This window comes from Pseudorca crassidens, chromosome 13 (assembly GCF_039906515.1).
Source record: "Pseudorca crassidens isolate mPseCra1 chromosome 13, mPseCra1.hap1, whole genome shotgun sequence".
NCBI classification, from domain to species: Eukaryota; Metazoa; Chordata; class Mammalia; order Artiodactyla; family Delphinidae; genus Pseudorca; species Pseudorca crassidens.
In genome coordinates this window covers 41,132,107-41,154,987 of record NC_090308.1, presented here as the reverse complement: position 1 = coordinate 41,154,987, position 22,881 = coordinate 41,132,107, and the positions used below count along the sequence as shown (strand labels likewise).

Here is a 22,881-nt window from a genome sequence, read left to right as displayed (position 1 = left end):
GTCTTTGTAAATAAAGTTTTATTGGAGCACAGCTAGGTCCATTCCTTTATGTATTGCCTACAGATGCTTTCCCACTACTACAGCAGAGTTGAGTTGTGGAAAAGACCTTATTACCAACTCCTGTCCTAACCTATACATAGCTATCTTACCAGCCAAAACTGGCAGCCAAAAATAAAAAAGTCTGATTTTGCACTAGCTTTGTTAATTCTCTACTAAACAGTCTAGGCTTTGTACCACTACAACTCATACACTGACAACACCAATTATGTGATTCTGAAAGTATATTACATAAAATAAATACAGTATCATGCTGACCATATATTTGTATCTTCCAGGAAAGCAATGTTAAAATAAATTTCTAAAACCTTAAAAAGGAACAATAAAAAGATGGCAAGGACAATAACAAATTAGCAGTGCTCTTAGAAATGACCATATAAAATATACCACTAATTATATTATTTTTAAATGAGAATGCTATATATGAATTTTCAAGTACCTTAACTATACAAAGTACCTTCTAGCTATTCACTTTTCTACATAATTACAAAGGTAACCATTTATTAGTATCTTTCTCTGATTAATTATTATTTCTCAGACAAAGGTAATATAGATGGTTCTATGTTCTTTGAACACATAGAAGATATATGACTTGAAGTAACAGAATGGACCCAAACTGAATTTTTGACCCTAGGTAAAATAATTTCTCCAAGCTTCAAGTTTCTCAATATTTTTTTTTAAATAAATTTATTTATTTATTTTTGGCTGTGTTGGGTTGCTTCTGTGTGAGGGCTTTCTCTAGTTGTGGCAAGCGGGGGCCACTCTTCATCGCGGTGCGCGGGCCTCTCACTGTCACGGCCTCTCTTGTTGCAGAGCACAGGCTCAAGATGCGCAGGCTCAGTAGTTGTGGCTGACAGGCCCAATTGCTCCGCAGCATGTGGGTCTTCCCAGACCAGGGCTCGAACCCGTATCCCCTGCATTGGAAGGCAGATCCTCAACCACTGCGCCACCACGGAAGCCCAAGTTTCTCAATATTAAATGGAGATTGTATTTATTCTACCCTAGTGACACTGTTATAAGATCAACTTATCATTGACATTTTAAAATGATATTATATAAATATTTTTAAAAATATAGAGCACTATAAGATACTAAGCCTTCCTTGTTAGTTGTATCATTTATTTATGGAGAGAACGAGACTAAGTTTAAAAGAAACTTCAGTAACTGATCATAATCCTCCAAAAAATTGGCTATGATTTTCCACATAGAAAAGGAAATTCTCTAACGTCTCTTTTCATAAACTATTTTAAAAGACATTAAGAGCCATTCGCAATTTTTCTGGAACTATGAACATTCATGGAATGGGACAGTACAATCATTTCAGCAATTTCATGCAATTTCACAGTTCCATTTTATGCCAATGATGCATAATTTACTATATAACCCATGATGAGTAAGCAATTGTGAGTAATTTTAATTTTTTCTATGAAGATTTTCAGGTACTCTTACCCACAGATAAAGTGAGAACAATTCTAGATCCTAATTTTAAAAATGCTACTTAGGTAAAAACAAAAGTGTCTGAAATAGTTTTCACTGTTGACTGCTACGAACTGAACTGTGTCTCCCCCCAACCCCACAAAATTCATATGCTGAAGCCCTAACCCCCAACATGATGTTATATGGAGATAACAGGAGGTAATTAAGCTTAGGCAGGTCATGAGAATGAGGTCCTCATGATAGGACTTAGTGCCTTTATAAGAAGAGACACCAGAGCTCTTGCTTCCTCTCTCTGTCTCCGCCATGTGAGGACACAGCAAGAAGTTCTATGGTATTCTGCTATGGTCGACAGAGCAAATACATTGGCAATATAAATGTTCCCACTAAAAGCTAACTCATTAGTAATAAAGCATGTTCATTGATAAGTATGTTATATTAGCTTAAAATATTTTAAGTGGACCTCAATTGTTGCAATATTATACCAACAGGTTTAACCCTGCTAAGGTAAAAGAATCGTTGAATAAATGATGGTACATTCCCACAATGTAAAACCATGAAACCATTAAAAAGCACATCTCATTTAGGAGGATATTTCAAAGAAAAAGCTTGTAGTATAAGGCAAATACACATGCTACTATATACAATAAGATCCAATCGCATACAGAGAAAACAATGAATGTGCATGTGTGTGCAGATGCATATTTAAAGGTGTATTAAGAAATTAACCAAATTTTAACTGAGGATATTCAGTATTTCTAAGCCTTCTGTAATGAATGCATGTTACTACTATAATCAGAAAACAATAAACCATTTTCAAAGACTAACATTAACAGTGCTAAAAGAATGAATCAATACTCGAAATGCCTTAGCTGTAGAAAAACATGACAATGAAAATGAAAACAGAAAGTTAAAGGAACATTAATTCCAACAGATACCCTTCAAATTTCCTTAAAAATCACTGACTGAAATAAAACTGATTTATAAAAATCATCCTTAAACTTTTTCAAGAATACTGAACATTAATCATTACACTTATAAAAAAGAACGTGTATTTTGGAAATGTAAAAAAAATCTAATTACCTAGATAAAGTTTGATAGCTTACTAGCAAATCTTTAATGGTCAATTCCTACTTCATTCATTCTTCCCTTCAACAAAAATTTACTGCACACCTGCTACGCGCCAAGACCTATAATCGGCACAACGGTGAACTGGATGCATATGTGTGGTGTCTATTCTCTTGCAGCTTAGTGGAGACTAGCCTTAAAGAAATATTTACTCAATTTGTCAAAGTGAAATATTGATAAGTCTTACAAAGGAGAAGAAATACAAAATGAGTCTTTGCTGGGGTGGGAGTGAGGATGGTAATGTATGAGTTTTCCCTTATTCTGAGTAAAATGCTTCTTTATCTTAACCAGAATCTCTTTTTTAAAAAAATTTTACCGATGTATAGTTGATTTACAATGTTGTGTTAATTTCTGCTGTATAGCAAAGTGATTCAGTTATACATATATTATTTTTCATATTCTTTTCCATTATGGTTTATCACAGGATATTTTAACCAGAATCTCTTTTAGTCAAAACGTTAAGGGGAAGGCTATAGAGATGGAATTACAGGCTGAAGGAACGGTATGAGCGAAAGACACATCGATGGGTGAGCACAGGACTCTGTGAAAGGAAAGATGGGCTCTGGAGCTAGAAAAGTGGACATGGTCCACACTGCAGAGATACTCATAGCTGCTGAGCTGGACAAGACCAAGAGGGAGAAGCTACTGAGGAAGAATGAAGAAGACCGAGGACCAGGCCTTGGGTGGGTTTCCGCGGCGGGAGGAGGATGAGGACCCACAGACAGAGGCCACGTGCTGAGAGAGATGAGCAAGAGTGGAAGCAGGGAATCACAGTCCACGGTGTGAGGGACGGGCAGGGCGTCTTGTCAAAAGCTGCACAAAAGTCAAGAAAAAGGAACACTTGAAGCCCCTGCATTCACAATCTCAGAAATAATCTTTGAGGGAGCACATTCAGTAGAGTGGTGGGGGCAGAGCGAGTGGACAAGTGGATACTGAGTAAATGGAGGCGCTCAGCTAGCAGAAAAATAAACTCCAAGAAATAGTCGGTCAAAGGAAGGAAATACATAGGGACAACTAGGATGATGGCTTAGGGGGCAGCAGCGTCCATTCCAGGGAGAGTTGTTTTTTTTTTTTTTTAAAGAGGAATTGAAAATGTATCCTAGGGAAGGGCTAATTGTTGCACCAAAGTCATGGAGAAAGTCTGAGGCTAGGATTGCCTGACACAGGCAGAGAGACTGGCACTGACTGACAGTAGGGAAAAACTCCTCCCGAGACAGCAAGGTTAAAGAGGTGGAGAGGGAAGACGGGCAGCTCCCGTCTGACGGCTGCATGCTCCTCCGTAACAGGGAGATGAGATCACACTCTTAGAGCGCAGAAGCCATCAGTAGCTTCTCTCCACTGGCCACGGATGATGCTCTTCACCTTGGTGAGGCCAGCTTCAGTCAGTCTTCCCAGTATGTCTGTCTCACGACAGACTCAACCACTCAGCAACCATGAGCAGACCCTGTCATCACTGCTCCTCAGGGTGATGTTTTCCTCTCTCTCTCGCTTATTCGAAAATTCTGGATATTTGTTCACTTTCCTTTTCTGATCAATGCCAGAGACAGTCAGACAGACCAACAGAAGAGAGAGAGAGGAAAACTCACCCTCAGAGTATATAAGTACTACATGAGGCACAAGACACTTAACAAAGCAAAAAGGAGCAATCTCAGATTCGACAATTTCTTTTAAAGTTCTGGTACAATTAATCTATGATAAACAATATATAATGGAAAATAGCCTCTTCAATAAATGGTGTTGGGAAAACTGGACAGCTACATGCAAAAATAAATAATCAAACTGGACTACTTTCTCACACCATATACAAAAATAAACTCCAAGTGGATGTAAGACTTAAATGTAAGATGTGAAACCAATCACAAAACTCCTAGAATAAAATGTAGTTAGTGTGCTTTTTTTTTTTTCCTTTTTGCGGTACACGGGCCTCTCACTGTTGTGGCCTCTCCCGTTGCGGAGCACTGGCTCCGGACGCACAGGCTCAGCGGCCATGGCTCACGGGCCCAGCTACTCCACGGCATGTGGGATCTTCCCAGACCGGTGCACGAACCTGTGTCCCCTGCACCGGCAGGCGGACTCTCAGCCACTGCACCACCAGGGAAGCCCCAAGTTAGTATGCTTTTTGAGATCAGTTTTAACAATATTCTTTTTGGATATGTCTCCTCAGCCAAAGGAAATAAAAATGAAAACAAACAAATGGGACTACATCAAACTTAAAAGCTTGTTGCACAGTGAAGGAAACTCAACCAAACAAAAAGGCAGACTACTGAACGGGAGAAGATATTTGCAAACGATCTATCTGATAAGGGGTTAATATTCAAAATGTACAAATAACTCATACAACTCAACATCAAACAAACAACCCGATTAAAAAATGGAAAGAAGACTTGAATGGACATTTTTCCAAAGAAGACATACAGATGGCCAAGAGACATAGAGAAGATACTCAACATCACTAATCATCAGGAAAAGGCAAATCAAAACCGCAGTGAGATATTACCTAACACCTGTCAGAATGGCTATTATCAAAAAGACAACAAATAACAAGTGCTGATGAGAATGTGAAGAAAAAGGAACCCTTGCGCACTGTTGGTGGAAATGCAGATTGGTGCAGTCACTATGTACCGACGCACAGTGAAAGCAGTAAGAAGCTTCCTCAAAGAATTAAAAATCGAACTACCATGCAACGCAGCGATTCTATTTCTGGGTATTTTCCCAAAGAAAACAAAAACACTAATTCAAAAAGATATATGCACCCCTATGTTCACTGCAGCATTGTTTACAACAGCCAAGATGCTACCTAAGCACCCATCAATATGTGACTGGATAAAGAAGATGTGGTACACCCACATACCCACCCACACACACACAATGGAATGTTACTCAGCCCTAAAAAATGAAATTAAACACAATTTTATTTTATATTGGAGTATAGTTAACAATGATGTGTTAGTTACAGGTGTACAGCAAAGTGATTCAGTTATACCCATACAAGTATCCATTCCTTTTCAAATTCTTTTCCCATTTATGTTATTACAGAATATTGAGCCAAGTTCCTTGTGCTATACAGTAGCGCCTTGTTGGTTATCTATTTTAAATATAATACTGTGTACATGTCAATCCCAAACTCCCAATCTATCCCTCTCCTCCCGCATTTTCCCCCGGTAACCATAAGTTCATTCTCTAAGTCTGTGTTTCTGTTTTGTAAATAAGTTCATTTGAAACTTATTTACAAAATGAAATCTTGCCATTTGAGACAACATGGATGGACCTAAAGAGTATCATACTAAATGAAATAAACCAGACAAAGACAAATACCATATCATTTCACACATGTAGAATCTAAAAAAACAAAACAAAGAACACATAACAAAACAGAAACAGACTCACAGATACAGAGAACAAGCAAGTGGTTGCAGGGTGGGGCAGGGCCAGGGGTGGGGGTGGGGTGAGTGAAATAGGTAAGGGAGGTTAAGAGGTACAAACTCCCAGTTACAAAATAAACAAGTCGTGGGCATGAAATGTACATCATGGGGAATATAGAAAATATTGTAATAACTTTGTATTATGTCAGATGGTAACAGACATCATTTGTAACATAGAAATACCGAATCACTATATTGTGCACCTGGAGCTAATGCAGTGTTGTAGGTCAGTTATACTTCGATTAAAAAAACAGATCTCATACATTTTAAACAAAGGAAGAACTTCCCTGGTGGCGCAGTGGTTAAGACTCTGCGCTCCCAATGTAAGGGGCCCGGGATTCATTCCCTGGTCAGGGAACTAGATCACAAATGCCACAACTAACAGTTCGCATGCCACAACTAAGGAGACCATGAGCCACAACTAAGGAGACCATGAGCTGCAACTAAGACCTGGCGTGACCAAATAAATAAATATTAAAAATAAGCAGCCCTAAACACAGGAAGAATATGTTTCTATAATTCTGTTTTTATTATTAAGCACTCAGATACAATTAGCACAAGGTTACTTGGTCCTTAAGCCACCAAAGTTAAAGAATATTGAAAAGAGTCTCTCAAACTTCTCAAAAACAGTGGGTTATTGACCTCTGCCATATAGGGTCTGTTCTATCTGTTCTAGAGCAATAACACAGACCAGAGAACTCTGCACCTCAATTTCCATTCAACGGCACTCCCAGACCAGCTTTACAAGTAAATGTTTCACAAATTATTAAATGTAACTGATGAGCTCTAAGTAGCTAACTTAGAGAATCTAATGTTTCTATAAAATGGTTCACTTTTTAGAACCTGATTATTATTAGCATCCTTAAGGGCATGTTAATCAAATGCATTTAAAATGTGTTTTAGAGGTGATGAAATTGCACAAATCCATCCATATTTTACTATTCTACTGATGATCAATAATAGCATATATTTATGCTACCTAGGTTATAGGATTAATCATTGCAATGTAAGAAAAGTTTACAGAACTGAATTCAAGAACTAGCCTCAAGCAGCTCCATGCTAGCAAAATGAGGTGGAAAAAAGGACAAAAATAAAATGAGGTCACAAGTGACCATTCATCCTGAAGAAAAAAAAACAAGAAGCAAAACCCATAGAACATCATTTAGTGTAAAATAAGTGTCTGAAAGAAAAAAATCCCAAACTCATACAGCACTAAGCATGTGCATGCGTGCATGCGCGCACACGTGCGTGCACACACACACACACACACTTTTTTCTGAACCATCTGAAGATAAGTTCCAGGTACTTGTCACCCCTAAATACTTTAGTATATATTTCCTAAGATCAAAGACAATAGCACTATTAGACCCAAGAAGTTCAGCCTAATGGAATATTAACTAATATACAGCCTATATTCAGGTTTACCAAATTATTCCAATAATAAAATTTATAGCAGCTTTTCTCTATCAGTGCAGATCCAATCAAGGATCCCACACTGTACTGAGTCTTCAGTCTCCTTTAATCTGAACATTGACATTTTTGAAGAGACCAGGCTGGCTGTCTTGTAGAATACATATGATACAGACTCATAGAATTATGTCAAGTTCCTCTTTGTGGAAATTTTATGTTGTGCTTTCTCAATCCACCCTATTGGTGATCAGAGTACTTAATACCACATTATGAGGGCACATTTATCAGTCTTCTTTTCAACTATTACTCTTTCCCAACCTTCTTCCAACCCACTGTTCCTTTTTCATGATGTCCTTCCTACTCAGTTTAAAGAAACGAGAAAAAAATGACAAAACGAATTTAATTTTGTATAAAAAGGTTTAGTCCCTGTGAAAACCCATCCTACCTATATGTGACAAGCCCTCCAAAGGGGCTGCCTGAATAGTAAGAGCTCCCCCTGTGGGCTACCTGTCCAAAGGCCAAGCATGAACTGCTCGTAACTCTGAGGGGATTTTTTAAAGAGGCTGAGAGAACGGTGAAGAAACAAGGCAACTGGCAGGCTAGATATTTAGAGAGAATTTTAACAGTCTTTTGGAATATGATATGAGATGTAAACCTTTTAACCCATATTCTCACAAAATATTAAGCCACATATTCATTTGCCATCATTAACTATGGAACTGGATCTACCAGGAAGATTCACAGAATATGTGTAGTTCAAGGTGAGTGTAAGGGGAACAGATGCTACCCATATACAGGAGTTTACTCCTAGCAATGAATTACTTCCACGTTTTTCTTTTCTTGGTCCAGTTTCTTTTGTTATAAGTTAGAAAAAAAAGTTTTTTAAACAAAGTCTGTTCTTCATTCATTGTGTAATCAAATTAATTCCAACAACAGACTTATGTCCAAATAAAACATTCACGAACCAGTTAACAAAATAAAAAGCTCATCTGGATTTATTTAAGCCAAAGGCACTATAAAACTCTAAATTAAAAAGACCTTTGGGTAGTACGGCCCGGCCGCCCGGCCATCGGAGGGCGCAGGGCGCATGCGCTGTGCGGCCGGGGGCGGGGCAGCGCCGTCTGCCTCGGTCGGGCAGGGGCCGGAGCTCGGTGCGGGACCGCAGGGCCAGCGGGCTGCCGACGGTGGCCTAGGTGGCCGGCCGAGTACTTAGGATTTCACGTATTTTTGCTGAACTTACACACACACACACACACACAAAGACGCTTGGGATGATGGATTAACAAGAACATTGAAATTCTGTGAAAAGTTTCAAATTGGAGCATACTGAATTTTCATCCTAGTCCAGCAGCTCTGCTGCTCACTTAAATACAGATGAATGAAGACCCCATTCGGGAAGACACCTGGCCAGCGGTCCAGAGCTGATGCAGGCCATGCTGGTGTATCTGCAAGCATGATGAAGAAACAAACATCCCACAAAAAACACCGGACCAGTGTGCGGCCGAGTAAACCTGTTTCCCAGCCCCGGAGGAACATCGTAGGCTGCAGGATTCAGCATGGGTGGAAAGAGGGGAATGGCCCCATCACCCAGTGGAAAGGAACCGTTCTGGACCAGGTGCCTGTAAATCCTCTGTATCTTATAAAATACGATGGATTTGACTGTATTTATGGACTAGAACTTAATAAAGATGAAAGAGTTTCTGCGCTTGAAGTCCTCCCTAATAGAGTTGCAACATCTTGAATCAGTGATGCACACCTAGCCGACACGATGATTGGCAAAGCAGTGGAGCACATGTTTGAGACGGAGGATGGCTCTAAAGACGAGTGGAGGGGAATGGTCTTAGCACGAGCTAATGAACACATGGTTTTACATCACCTATGAAAAGGATCCTGTCTTGTACATGTACCAGCTCTTCGATGATTATAAAGAAGGTGACCTTCGCATTATGCCCGATTCTAATGATTCACCTCCAGCAGAAAGGGAACCGGGAGAAGTTGTGGACAGCCTGGTAGGCAAACAAGTGGAATATGCCAAAGAAGATGACGCTAAAAGGACTGGCGTGGTCATTCATCAAGTAGAAGCCAAACCACCTATTTCATCAAGTTTGATGATGATTTCCATATTTATGTCTACGATTTGGTGAAAACATCCTAGATGTCATCACGGACTTTGCCAAATTTGTGGAACTATTAAATGTATAATTTGTAGACATAAAGACTTGATTGCTTTCCAGTTTAATGAAAGCTTATATGTCCCTGTGAAGCCACAATCTCTGCCAGCAGCACTGGTTTTGTTCTGAATAGTACAGATTTAGGTGAACACAAAGCATTTTGCGTAAGGAACTCCTTCCTCTTAAAAGAAGCCTATCCGTTTGGAAGGGACTTACAGGCAAGTCCGGTAAAAGTTAAGCTAGTATCACAGTCATTTAAAACTGCAGTAGATCTTATCCATTTTCCCCTTCATGCTTAACACTCTTATTCTGCTGCCACAATGCAAGCATAGTTTGGTATTTTTGTTATTGCTTTTTTTGAGATATATATGTATCTATATCTACCTACCTATCTATATCTGTGTGTATACATACATAATGTATATGTACATACAAACAGATCTGTGTGTACACACACACGCACTGCATAGGCAGTCCTTTCTTTGTGGGTTGGAGTGGGGCTTACATAATTTTCTCCAGTTTAACAGGAGTGCTGACCCAAGCCGTTTGTATTCAGTGTATTTAGTGTATTACTGCTGTTTATTCAAAATTAAATTTGGGCACAGGAAGCACATCGGGACATTCAGCTTATTTTGAAAGTCAAGTTCAGAGCACCATTTCAGTCTGGAGGCTTTAAAGTGTAAATTCAAATATGAATCACCTGGGAACATTTAATTACCCACATTAGAATTTTACAAAACAGTTAGAAATCTGGGTAAAAGGCTGCCTTTAATTCTAAGCTTTGTACATTATTTGTTTACTTTTTTTTATCATAAATACTTCTTTTTAAGCAAAGCCCAGGTACTTGGTCCACACAGTGTAATGCAGGTGTATTTTGGATGGCACATTTGGTCCATTATTTGTATAAATTAGTAATCTGGATTTTAGCACATGGATTTAAAAGGCAACAGTGTATCAGTGGTTTCTGTGTATTTGGTAAGTTCCTGGAAGAACATAGTGCTTTTATATTAGAAATGTAAGTTTAAGAATGGCGGTGTTGCCTTTTAACAAGTTCTCTGGGATACCTTTATTTTTATTACTATTATTACTGATATATGATTATGGTCAGAAGGCTTTTCCCCTCAAAGAGTGACTAGACAAACAACAGCTTGAATTCCTGACACCTCTTGTGGTGCTGTATGTTCTTGCTCATGGCGTGCTGCCCATGTGGATTCATTCCATTTGGTGGGTCCTACCACATCAGGGTCAGTCACCTGCACTGGCTTGTGGGTGCGACTGATAGCAGCCCTTAGCCATTGAATCCTTTCCTGCAAGTTGTCCTTAACTAAAATAGAACTGCAAAAGTGGTTCGTTTAGAAGCAAAACGTCAGTCTATCACTTTGTTTTGGATGGTCCCTGGCAGTTTGAAAGCTAGGACAAAGATGGTTTGTGAAACCAGTCTTGTGGAGATTGAAAATCTTACCTAAGATTTGGGCAGAAAGCTTAAATGCATATGAATCTCAGCCAAACACCAGGTCTGTGTGACGTCCGTCATGGCTGTTCTTGATGTTAAGAGATTCTGTAGTTTCAAGGCCGCGCTATGCGAGGTTTGTGTGATGCCCATTTTCGCCTTCAGGAAGGCTGTGCCTTGTTGTGCTGGTGGGTGGTAACCTCGCTCACCACGTAAATACAGCACCCCACTTCTCTCCAGCATGCCCAGTGCCTCACCGAGGGCAGCCAGGGGTGAGCTTCTCCATGCAGTGGGTACCCAGGTCTTAGATGTTCCTCCTGTGCTTGAAACAAGTGTCATGCTACAGATCTGTCATCCGTTCTCCCGGTGGCTCTTGTAAGAGTTCCTGCATGTGAATCTCAAGGCTGAGCAGAGCTCCCCGTGCCCAAGTGGACATGTGTGGCCCAGAGAGGGAGTTGTCCAGCGTGCACTGTGTGAACAGGACACAGTGACTTCAGACTGAAAAACAAAGTCCTTTGGAGGCATCCTGAGGGTTGGGTCAGTTGAAACATTTCTGGCATTACTTAATGACTTGCATTGTGGTTTTGCTGCAAGTACCTTTAGCAACTTTTAATACCCGTGATCTCTCTAGATGAATGTGACGTGTGATTTACTATCATTATTTTAATCACTGTTCCATTTATTGCCTTTAGGGTTGAAGGAGGGGGAAGGGTTTTTTGTTGTTGTTTTTCCTTTTTTTTTTTTCCCATTCTTTTTTCTTTTGGTGGCTTAAACCACACTTCCTGATGCCGTGACTAACTCTGCTCCCCGGCCGAGTATTTCAGCCTTCGTCTAGGCTCATGTTTCAGATCTGCATGCGTTGCTTGCATTTTCCTGGTATCGGAATGTTGGTTCCTTGTTCTAGGAATACAACATTAATTTCTAAAATTATCATGGGACTTGTGATAACACAAGACATGAAACTCTGTATAAAATGTATTGGCCTTTCTCATTGACCTGCTGTAGTATTATTGTGTCGTGTGTGTATGCGTGTGTGATGTCTGGCTGCCATGTAAAGCTTCAAAGGAAAACCTTAAAAGCAGACCATCCTTTTTTGCATGCTCTATTCTAAGTAGAATGTTCAATGTAACTAACTAAAATTGCATGTTAAATATATTTCAGTTTTTTCTTTTCTATCTTTGTTTTTATTTGTTTTCAGTTTCTGTATATTTGCTTAATTGTGCCGTTTTAGTGGTTGTAGGATAAAGATGCACTGGTGAAGCAAATGTAGTGCCAACAGAAGGTGATTTTCCAGTTGTGTATGTCCTGCAGCATTTGAAGGGACTGTGCATTCTTAAAACAATCACAGTTGCTTCTAAACCAGATTTCATTTCTATTATTGTTTTACGTGCCAAACCCCGAAAGGCATTGGTCTTGAATCTCTGAACGCTGTGGACCCATTAGAAGACTGTTTTGATTGTCACAAATCGTAGTGCCTGAAAACATTCTTCAAGCTGACTGTCTTAAAAAAAAGAAAGAAAGAAAGAAAGAAAGTTCTCCAAAGACAAGACAGGAATTATTGTAACAGAAAATAATTACGGTCGAAATGTCTGTGGTTCCTTGGAAATGCTGCGCTTTTTGTATTTTCCATCATCAGTGCAGTTTGAACGAATGTGTATAGTTCAGAGGTCTCTGTGTTCGCATTTTAAAATTAGGTAAATGACATCATCTTTCAAGCTTGAATTCATTTTTAATTTTATTTTATACAATGTGTAGACAGTTCCCTGTTCTCTGCATTTAGAAGTATAAACAATATAAATCTGTTAATGCTGTAAGTAATTTTTATAATTATGATGTAACTCTATCCTATCCTTAAAACATTTAAAACAAACCCTTTATGTGCAAAAATAAATAAATAAAAATTTTTTAAAAAAATAAAAAGACCTTTGAAATCCAATTGCTTTGGGAAAGAATTACCTTTAAAGATATGTTTGTTCTATGCATTTCTATAATGACTGTTAGAAGAATCTTTTTAAAAATATAAAGTCTAATAATATTGGAGGTATTTTCCTTGATGGTAATAGAGAATACATCTGTTTCTCCAAGAAAAATTTAACTTGACTTTTGAAATAGCAAACAGAAGTCTTATTATAAGGCTTATTATTTAAGGTCCATGCAATGGGATCTGTGCTACCAAACCTTAACCAAAAAAAAACAACAAAAAAATCAATCAACAAATTTTGAGTGAATGCCTTACTATGTTCTCAGCACTTTTTTAATATGCATTATGATAACGAAAAGTATACATGTTCGTACTTAATCTTACTTAAATAGAACTGCTTAACACACACACAAACTTAACGGCAGACAATTTTAGATAATACACGTAAAGTGTCAAGCTGTTGAGTACAGAATACTGTATATATAGCATGAGAGGTTTTCAGTAGAGGAACTGGATGAAGACTGCAGTAAACAGAAAGGCTTGAAAGGACAAAGCCGGTGGAGAGAACTGTGAAGAAAGCAACCTGAGTTAAGGCACAAGACAGGAATGGTTTTGGCGGGTGGCTGGTATGGTCAGATAATCCTGAACAGAGAGACGCGTGAGTGCCAGGGAAAGCCAGATAGAGTCAAAAAGTTCCTGGTGATGCGTTTTGTCCCTGCAATTTAACTGGGAAATGAGTCTCTCTAAGAATTTTAGAGATTTAGAATCTATACATATTTTTCGGTCTGTATGCTCACAGTGGTGCTGGACAATGATTCTAAGACATACATTTCTTTTCCCCCACATTTAAACATCTCATAAGTTGAGAAGAATCTTATAATCAATTGTGTATCACAGATGGACAGCATTTTTTCCCTCTAAGTGGTGCATAAAACAATGATGCATCTTAATCAACCACCACCACGAATCAAGAGTGCTATGAAGTCATTAGAACAAACGAATGAGCAAAGGCTTTTATGTTTAAAGTAGAACATAATCAATTCTCAATTCTACAAAAAATTGTCTGAACCTCTTGCTCACAAGGAACAGAAGAAACCTGAGGGTCTACAGTAGGAAGGCGCAGGAACAAGTCTAAATTGACTTTCTTAACACAGAAAGTGAAGATGAGTCCAAGCCAGAGAGACCAGAGGATATAAGGCAAATGCAGAAATAGTAAATTATTCGTCAGACTACAAGCTGTAAAACCTAAACGCAGAGAGAGAGAAATGCCATTGAAAAGCAAGTTGAATTGTCCAGCAGAGTGCTAGAAAACACGGGGTAAAACCAGGGGCTGATGATAAAGAGGTTGTTTCCAAGTTTGTCAAGAGCAGTTAAGCCCTCAGGTCATCACTTGTACCTAGCAGACAGTTAACCCTCCTCTATGCTGGTAAAAAAACAGAAGAGAAGTGAATGGGGAAAATGAGCTGGAGCAGTTCCAGTCTGGGGAACCAGAGGAGGGCAGGTGATAAGGCATGAAACTAAGAGCAGAGAATTCAGTGAGAGCCACGGACAGGGAGACGATATTTGCAAAAGACATCTGATAAAGAATTGCTATCCAAAATATACAAAGAACTCTTAAAACTCAACAATAAGAAAACGAATAACCTGATTAAAAAAATGGGCAAAAGATCTGGACACCTCACCAAAGAAGATATGCAGTAGTAAATAAGCATATAAAAAGATGCTCAACATCACATGTCATTAGGGAATTGAAAATTAAACAGTGAGTTACCACTATACACCGGTTAGAATGGCCACACTCCAGAACACGGGCAACATCAAATCCTGATGAAGAAGTGGAGCAACAGGAACGCTCATTCACTGCTGGCAGGAATGCCTTTCAAAGTGGCTGCACCATTTTGCAGTTGAGCAGTTTCTGACAAAACTAAATGCTCTCTTACCATATGATCTGGCAACCTTGCTATTTGGTGTTTACCCAAATAAGTTGAAAACTTATGTCCACATAAAAACTAGCACATGTATGTTTTATAGCAGCTTTATTCATAATTGCCCAAACTTGGAAGCAACCAAGTTATCCTTCAGTAGATGAATGGATAAGTAAACTGTGGTATCTCCAGACAATGGGATATTATTCAGCACTAAAAGGAAATGAGCTATCAAACGATGAAAAGACGTGGAAGAAATTTAAATGCATATTATTAAGTAAAAGAAGCCAATTGAAAAGGATACATACTGTATGTATATGACATTCTGGAAAAGACAAAGCTATGGAGACAGTAAAAAGATCAGTGGTTGCCAAAAAGGAGGGAGGGATGAAAAGGCAGGGCACAGAGGATCTTTAAGTCGGTGAAAGTGTTCTGTATGATACTATAATAGTAGACACATGTCATTACACAGTTGTCAAAATCTATAGAATATACAGCACTAAGAGTGAACCTTAATGTAAACTATGTATTTGGGGTGTTTATGTGTCAATGTAGGCTCATCAGTTAACAAAGGTATCCATCTAGCACAGGATGTTGATAGTGGGGAAGGCTGTGTCCATTAGGGGAGAAGGGTATGTGGGAATTCTGTACTTTCTGCTCAATTTTTCTGTGACTCTAAAATTGCTCTAAAATATAGCCTATTAATAAAAACTGCAGCCTGTACAGTGAGTCCCCATTCCCCTTCCCTCCCTAGATGCCAAATGCCAGGAGTCAGGCTTATAACAGGCCCCTGGCAGCAGACTAAAGAACCCTCTGGAGGAAGTGAACCACTCAAAGCAAAAAACCTAATCATAACGACATTTGGGTGTGTGTGCTGAATTAAAAAAATCATCTGAGGGGCTTCCAGTTTCTATGCAGGATGTAGAAAGATGGAAAGAGCAATGCTCCTCAGTAACAACTAAAAATACCAAACAACCTACAAAATCATAAGTTTTCTTGAACCTATCAAAGAGCTGAAATCACAACACTCCTCCTGGCTTTAAATCTAAGACAAGCCTCCCAGGACACACAGGACACAAACTTACGGCAGAGCACAGACGTAAGATGAGGCTCTCATACAAGTGAGTAAGAAGAATTCAGCTAAAATTTATAACAAGCTGTTAAAAGTAGAGCATGGGCTTAGCTAAACCACTCCACAACATTGCTGCCTCAGTATGCATTTTGTGTGGCTAATCGGCCTGCAGGGCCTTGAACTGACACTATCCTCTCCATCTAGCATGCATGCCCTAGAAAACAGCCCACGGGCTCATAAGTAAATGGAAGTTCCTGATGTGACTCCCCCAGCTGCCCTGGTGATTGTCAGTCTCCCCCACCTCCCAGGGTCTTCCTCTTGTGCCCCTTGAATAAAAACAGGCCCCTGAGAAGTTACCAACCACCTCCCCCTCCTTTTTGGTTTGAATTGACCAATCTGGCCTTAGCCTGGGACCCCCCAAAGTACTCCCCCTGGATCCACCCCGATCGCTGCCTATACCCTGCCTTAACCTCCCTCATGGCCCCTTAAGGTGTGCCGTGTACCTCCTCCAGGACCTGTAAAGTAATCAATTCGATTTCAATTCTCTTGTGGTCTTTTATTGAACCATCCATCAAAAATGTTAACAAATGTTAATTTAACAAAGTTAAATTAACAAATTTAACAAAGTTACAAATGTTAATTTAACAAAGTTACAATGGGCAAGTGTGAGAACACAGAACCCACGAATGCCACAGGCACACGGGACTGCGCACACTCACAAGCTCTCAGCCATGACCTCAGTGGGTGACCACAAGAAAGACTGGGGACAGGGCAGAAAACAAGAGAAAGCCTTCCTCCATGCAACAGGCCAGCCAGCCTCAGCTGAAAAAGCACAAAACCCCACCCAGATCCTTATCATCTAAGGAACAAGAGCCTAAGCTACCCGGGTAAGAGCAACAAACCTTGTTTCCCCATCGGTCCTACCTCCCCCCTCCCCCCAGGGCACAGGTGATAACCAACCAAGTCTGGGGAAAGAGAAAAAGAGTAAAACCTTTTGGGCAAGGGTGAAAATGAAAACAAAACATTTCAAAACTTCTGAGACACAGATGAAATGGATTGGTGAACTGCAGCTTGTTTCTTATAAATTTATTTACGTATTTATTTATTTTTGGCTGCGTTGGGGCTTCCGTTGCTGTGCCTGGGCTTTCTCTAGTGGCGGCAAGCGGGGGCTACTCTTTCGTTGCGGTGCGCGGGTTTAAGGCAAGTGAAACCATAAGTGACATTCCTTCCTTCATCTACTCATCTTCCATGGCTCTGTGGTCAAAGAACCATCTCAAAGACCCATGGAAAAGAAAATTAGCTCCTAATTACAGAGAAGCTAGGAAACCCTTGCTATACTGATAAAAATAAATCAAGAGTAAAGGAAGGCTTGTTCCTCTCTTCCACTCACCAACACAAAATGCTACTACTGTCCATGAGTCTCTCAAAACTTCTTTTTTTGTTTTATTCTTCTAATTAGATCAAGGAAAGAGACCCTAATAGAAACTAGCCCTTTTTTTTAAACCACTTACTGGCTTCTAGTTGTTTCTCCTCCTCCTAGCTGCTGAGCAGCTTACATGATCATCTCATAGGGCTGGCTCTTGCTCAGGTCTCCTCAAAAAGCCACTCTGGCAACACTCCCTGCCCTACCAAACCCTATTTCTCCAGTAGAAAAATCACCCACAGGGATTTCCCTGGTGGCGCAGTGGTTAAGAATCCGCCTGCCAATGCAGGGGACATGGGTTCGAGCCCTGGTCCGGGAAGATCTCACATGCCGCGGAACAACTAAGCCTGTGAGCCACAACTACTGAGCCCTCATACCACAACTACTGAAGCTCGTGCGTCTAGAGAAGCTCTGCAACAAGAGAAGCCATCACAATGAGAAGCCCATGCACTGCATTCTGCAGCTTGGACTTGGAGGAGTCGGAATAGTAGTGGAGAGGGAATGTGGAGTAGGCTACAAAAATGGCAAAGGAGACCAGAGTGCCTGCCATCCTCATTCACAGACAGACGATGCATAAGGCACCACAATGAATTTAGTAATGAGAATGGCAAATAACAAAGCTGCAACAAAAAAGATTTCCTATATTTTCAAGTTCAACTCAAACTATCTTCTCAAATACAATGAACAATTGTTTTTTGGGGGTTTTTTTTGCAGCACGCGGGCCTCCCACTGCCGCGGCCCCTCCCGTCGCGGAGCACAGGCTCCGGACGCGCAGGGTCAGCGGCCACGGCTCACGGGCCCAGCCGCTCCGCGGCATGCGGGATCCGCCCGGACCGGGGCACGAACCCGCGTCCCCCGCATCGGCAGGAGGACTCCCAACCACTGCGCTACCAGGGAAGCCCTGAACAATTGTTTTTTAAAAAACATTTATACTGCAAAAATCTGGATTAGGGAAGTAGATAAGTATTTCATAACTAATTATGTTTTTCTCTGAACCTTTGCCAATACTCGTGTTCTCCCTGGAATGTCTTCCTCTTGTTATGTCCAATTATTAAAAACTATCTTTTTAAAAAGTTGTATGTTCTATATATTTTCTGATTACTAAAGTAATCTTTGTGCCTCGTAGAAAACTTGAAAAATATTGGGCTGGCCAAAAAGCTTGTCTGGGTTTTTCCATAAGATGTTATGGAAAAACCTGACTGAACCCAAACGAACTTTTAGGCCAACCCAATAGAATAGATAAAAACAACAACAACAACAAAAAAAGGAAAAAATATTTGTCACCCTTTATCCTATTACAATTGTTACCTTTTTTTTTTTTTTCACCTCTCTCCTTATAACAGAATTTTATAAGAGATTGGATACAGGGAACAAAGTACAAAGAAGAATGAAAATCACACTAATACTTGTAACCTAAGAAGTCAGAAAAACAGTTGTGTCTATGATGGAAAAGGTATACTTTGTAAAGTTAATTCTACCAAGTTGATCCTCAGATGAACAGACAATTTTGTAGTAATTGTTATGCCCACCAGATAAAAAATTACCCAAATACACCATAACTATGTACCATAGTTTTTATGATACCCATCCAACTTCCTGTAGTATTGCTTTTCTCCATTTCCACTTTTCTTCTCAAAGGAATTTCAGTCAGAGACATGCATAATATATAATACACTAATCAATACTGTCAAAACTGAAGTGGTAAGGCTATGTAAAAGTATTTTTAAATCTACCATAATATCACCTCTATTCCAACCAGCATATGAATCCTAGGGAGACCTACAGTATGTAGGTTCCTATAATATTTTGAACATATCTCCACTATGGTACTTATTTAACGTGATATAATATATCCCATCCCCATAAAAATCTATTTTTTATCCTATATTTAGAGCCTTTGCAATAACTGGATATATAAGGTATCATATGTAAATGTATATTGGGCAGTATTAGTGAATTGTTAACCAACATTTTAACTCAAGTCCTAGAAGGTTCTGTATCAGATATACAAAACAGGATAATAATAATATTCCAAAGATCCTGTGCTGTGGAAACAGGATGAAGAGTAAAGTGTCATCAGCCAGGAAGAAGGAAGATGAAGCCAATGTAACATTCCTGCAGCTGACAAGTACCTTCTTTTCAGGAGGCCCAGGCAGGAAGCTGATTCTTCTACAATTTTCCTGCTTCTTACTTCAAGAAGCAGTACATCAAAAGCATGCATTCCCTGTGCCACATATCAAGAGAGTGAAGCCATTATGACTGGCATGTCTCCAGTATTTGGGAGAAGCCACGTCAGACCCCAATCCTTTTTTTTTGGCCCCAGCCCTACTCTTGCATACTCCAATAATGTGCCTCTGAATGGCCAGGAATGCAGAAAAGATATTAAGAAGAGTGAATGTCACTACAACAATTACCTGGTACATCACAGGATCCACAAGACTGTAGAATGTTTATTGGTAAGAATATTCTGCCACTGGATGGAGAGGTGGAGTTAGAACAGGAGGGCTATAGTGTGTTATCTTGTCTGGTCACAGGACTCAAATAAGTAGGCGTTTGAATAAGGGCTTGGATGTCAGCAAAATTCAATAAGGTGAGTCATGTAAGATTGGAATAATATTATTCCATACAACATACACTAAGCTCTTTAGAACCTGGTTGAATTTGGGGAGACACCCTCCTTGAAAAATCAGAGCCTTTAGAGCCAGTGGCCCTATACAGAGGCCCAGGTCCCCAGACACCAGTGTTGAAGACTCAGGTCCTGAGCTGGGGTGTGGACTCTTGAATAGCTCCTGAGGTACAATCAGTCTCTCAGACTGGGCCCTCCACTATGTCAGCCCTTGACTAACCCTTATGTACTCTAAGTCACGTATTCCCTTGCTCAAGCATAATTCAAGGACTTAAAATAATATTAATTATCTGTTTTGGATGTAGACAACTATATTATATTTTTCTCATTTCCTCGTTTTACACCTAAATATGCTGTTTAGAATGAAAATATACAAAGGTGTCACCTAAGAGTTCTTCTTCTCTTTTCCTCACCTCCCACATGAAGTCGTTGTTAAGTCCTATCAGTTATACTTCCAAAATATATCATGAATCTCTGCAGTTCTCCATCTCCACTGCAACCACCCTGGTGCAAGCCACCATCACCACTGGCTCCAGAGCAAGGACCACTGCAGTGGTCTCTTCAATGACCTCCCGGCTCCCATTTACGCTGTGCTGCAATCCATTCCTCACTCAACAGCCAAAGTGGTCCTCTCAAAATATAAAACATAACTAACCCTTGCTTTCAACCCTCTAATAGTTTTCCATCACACACATACAGGGAAAAAAAAGCCAAAATCCTTTTCTGTGGCCTTCAAAGTTGTACTTGATCTGGTACCCACTCCTGACCTAAGCCTAAAGCCACTTTCACCAAAGGAATCAACAAACATACCACCAGAGACAGGTCAGGAAGCAGCAGTAGCTGAGAGAGACCAACTGTGTAGCTGTGTTGAGAAAGGTTTTGTGTAAAACTCATGGGGCATCTGAATTTCTACATACTGAGTTTTCTTAAAGGAAGTACCCCAATATAATGAATCAATCAAAAGTCAAGGTACCAACACTTCACAGAATTCAATAAACATGCCTTTCTTTGTACGTAATGGAGAACCAGTGAAGGATTTTAAGCAGAGAAATAACTAGATCTGACTTGCATTTTAGAAACTGAAATTCTGGTTGCCTTGTGGAGGATATATGCAATGGGAGGAGACTAAAGAACAGTCAAAATGCATCACAATAACTCAGGAAACAGCCTGAGGTTCCTACACAAATCTTGATGGGGAGGGATGAGACCTGACTGAAGAGCTGTTTAGGAGGTCATACACAGCATGAGAATCTGGTGGTTGATTCAAGGTGGGAGGAGAGACACCCTCTCCGAGGTGTTCAGTCTGTCAAGGAGGTTATGGACCTCTACAGATTTTATTCTAGCTTCAAGCAGGGCTCATATCTGACGAGTTACAGGGACTCGTATGGCACCCCTCACTGAGATTACTCACATGCTCCCCGCCCCACTGGCGATCTCTGGGCTGGGATGGGATGTAACGCAGGAGCCTCTGACTCCAGGTCCACTGTTCCATTCTGAGCATCTATCTTCCCAGCAGAGTGGGCACTTCTAAAAACACACCACTCAAATTTCTCTAGCCTTCGCTACGGCTCGCTGTGCTGAACTATTTTCTACTCAACAACCAGAGGGCTGTTACACTCCCATTAATAACTTGTGATCACTATGGTGGTCATTCTCAACCTGATGTAGGGGTAGGACACGGTATAAGAATCAGCAAGTGCCCTTTTAAAACACTACACACTCACTCCCCTCCCCTTTCAGATGGCTATCCACACACCCACCAAGGGGACTGACTGATTGGAAAGATTTTCTTTTAATTTTTAAAATATTTATTTATTTAGTTTTGGCCGCGTCGGGTCTTTGTTGCTGCGCGCGGGCTTTTCTCTAGTTGCGGCGAGTGGGGGCTACCCTTCGTTGTGGTGCGCAGACTTCTCATTGCGGTGGCTTCTCTTGTTGCGGAGCACGGGCTCTAGGCGCGCGGGCTTCAGTAGTTGTGGCTCGCGGGCTCTAGAGCGCAGGCTCAGTGGTTGTGCGCACGGGCTTAGCTGCTCCGCGGCATGTGGGATCTTCCCAGACCAGGGCTCGAACCCGTGTCCCCTGCATTGGCAGGCGGATTCTTAACCACAACACCACCAAGGAAGTCCCTGCTTGGAAAGATTGAGAACTACCTGCTGCTTTACTAAATGCAAAGATAAGGGCCTATAAAATTCAGTAATTAAAAAGAAGAAACACTATGCCAACCTATTCTATAAGAATAAGAATTATGAAACATAACAATAGTATCCTATACTGAGTTCCAAGAGAAGTTACTCTGTGTTTTTGAAATATTTTTTTCTGTTGTTTTTTACGATGATAAACATTTTCAGGTCTCAATTTATTTCTCAGCAGGAACTACATATAGTTTAATGAAACGAATATTATGATGCTCTTCCTACTGAGAAAACCTCAGTGCCATTCTGAAAGGATCTGAAGAAAGGTAATGAAGTCCTAGAAAAGAGCTTTAAAGTTGTCAATATTCAAATTCTTTAGAGAAAAAAATTCATATTAATGACCAAAACAAAAAAACCCCACATATTCCTCTTTTTACCATCCTGTCTCTGCTTTTTTTTTTTTTTTTTTTTGTGGTACACGGGCCTCTCACTGTTGTGACATCTCCGGTTGCAGAGCACAGGCTCCGGACGCACAGGCTCAGTGGCCATGGCTCACGGGCCCAGTCACTCCGCGGCATGTGGGATCCTCCCGGACCGGGACACAAACCCGTGTCCCCTGCATCGGCAGGCGGACTCTCAACCACTGTACCACCAGGGAAGCCCCTGTCTCTGCTTTTTTTATCAGCAAATTTTAAAGAAAATACTGTATGTAA

The 22,881-nt window shown here is 40.3% G+C and overlaps 1 protein-coding gene and 1 pseudogene across 6 annotated transcripts in view; one reads left to right on the top strand and one right to left on the bottom strand.

Moving 5' to 3' along the window:
* FAM184A (family with sequence similarity 184 member A) overlaps nucleotides 1–22,881 on the bottom strand; it is a 120,321-nt gene that overhangs the window by 66,278 nt on the left and 31,162 nt on the right. The window lies entirely within an intron of this gene.
* On the top strand, nucleotides 8,716–9,954 carry LOC137204988 (spindlin-1 pseudogene; annotated as a pseudogene).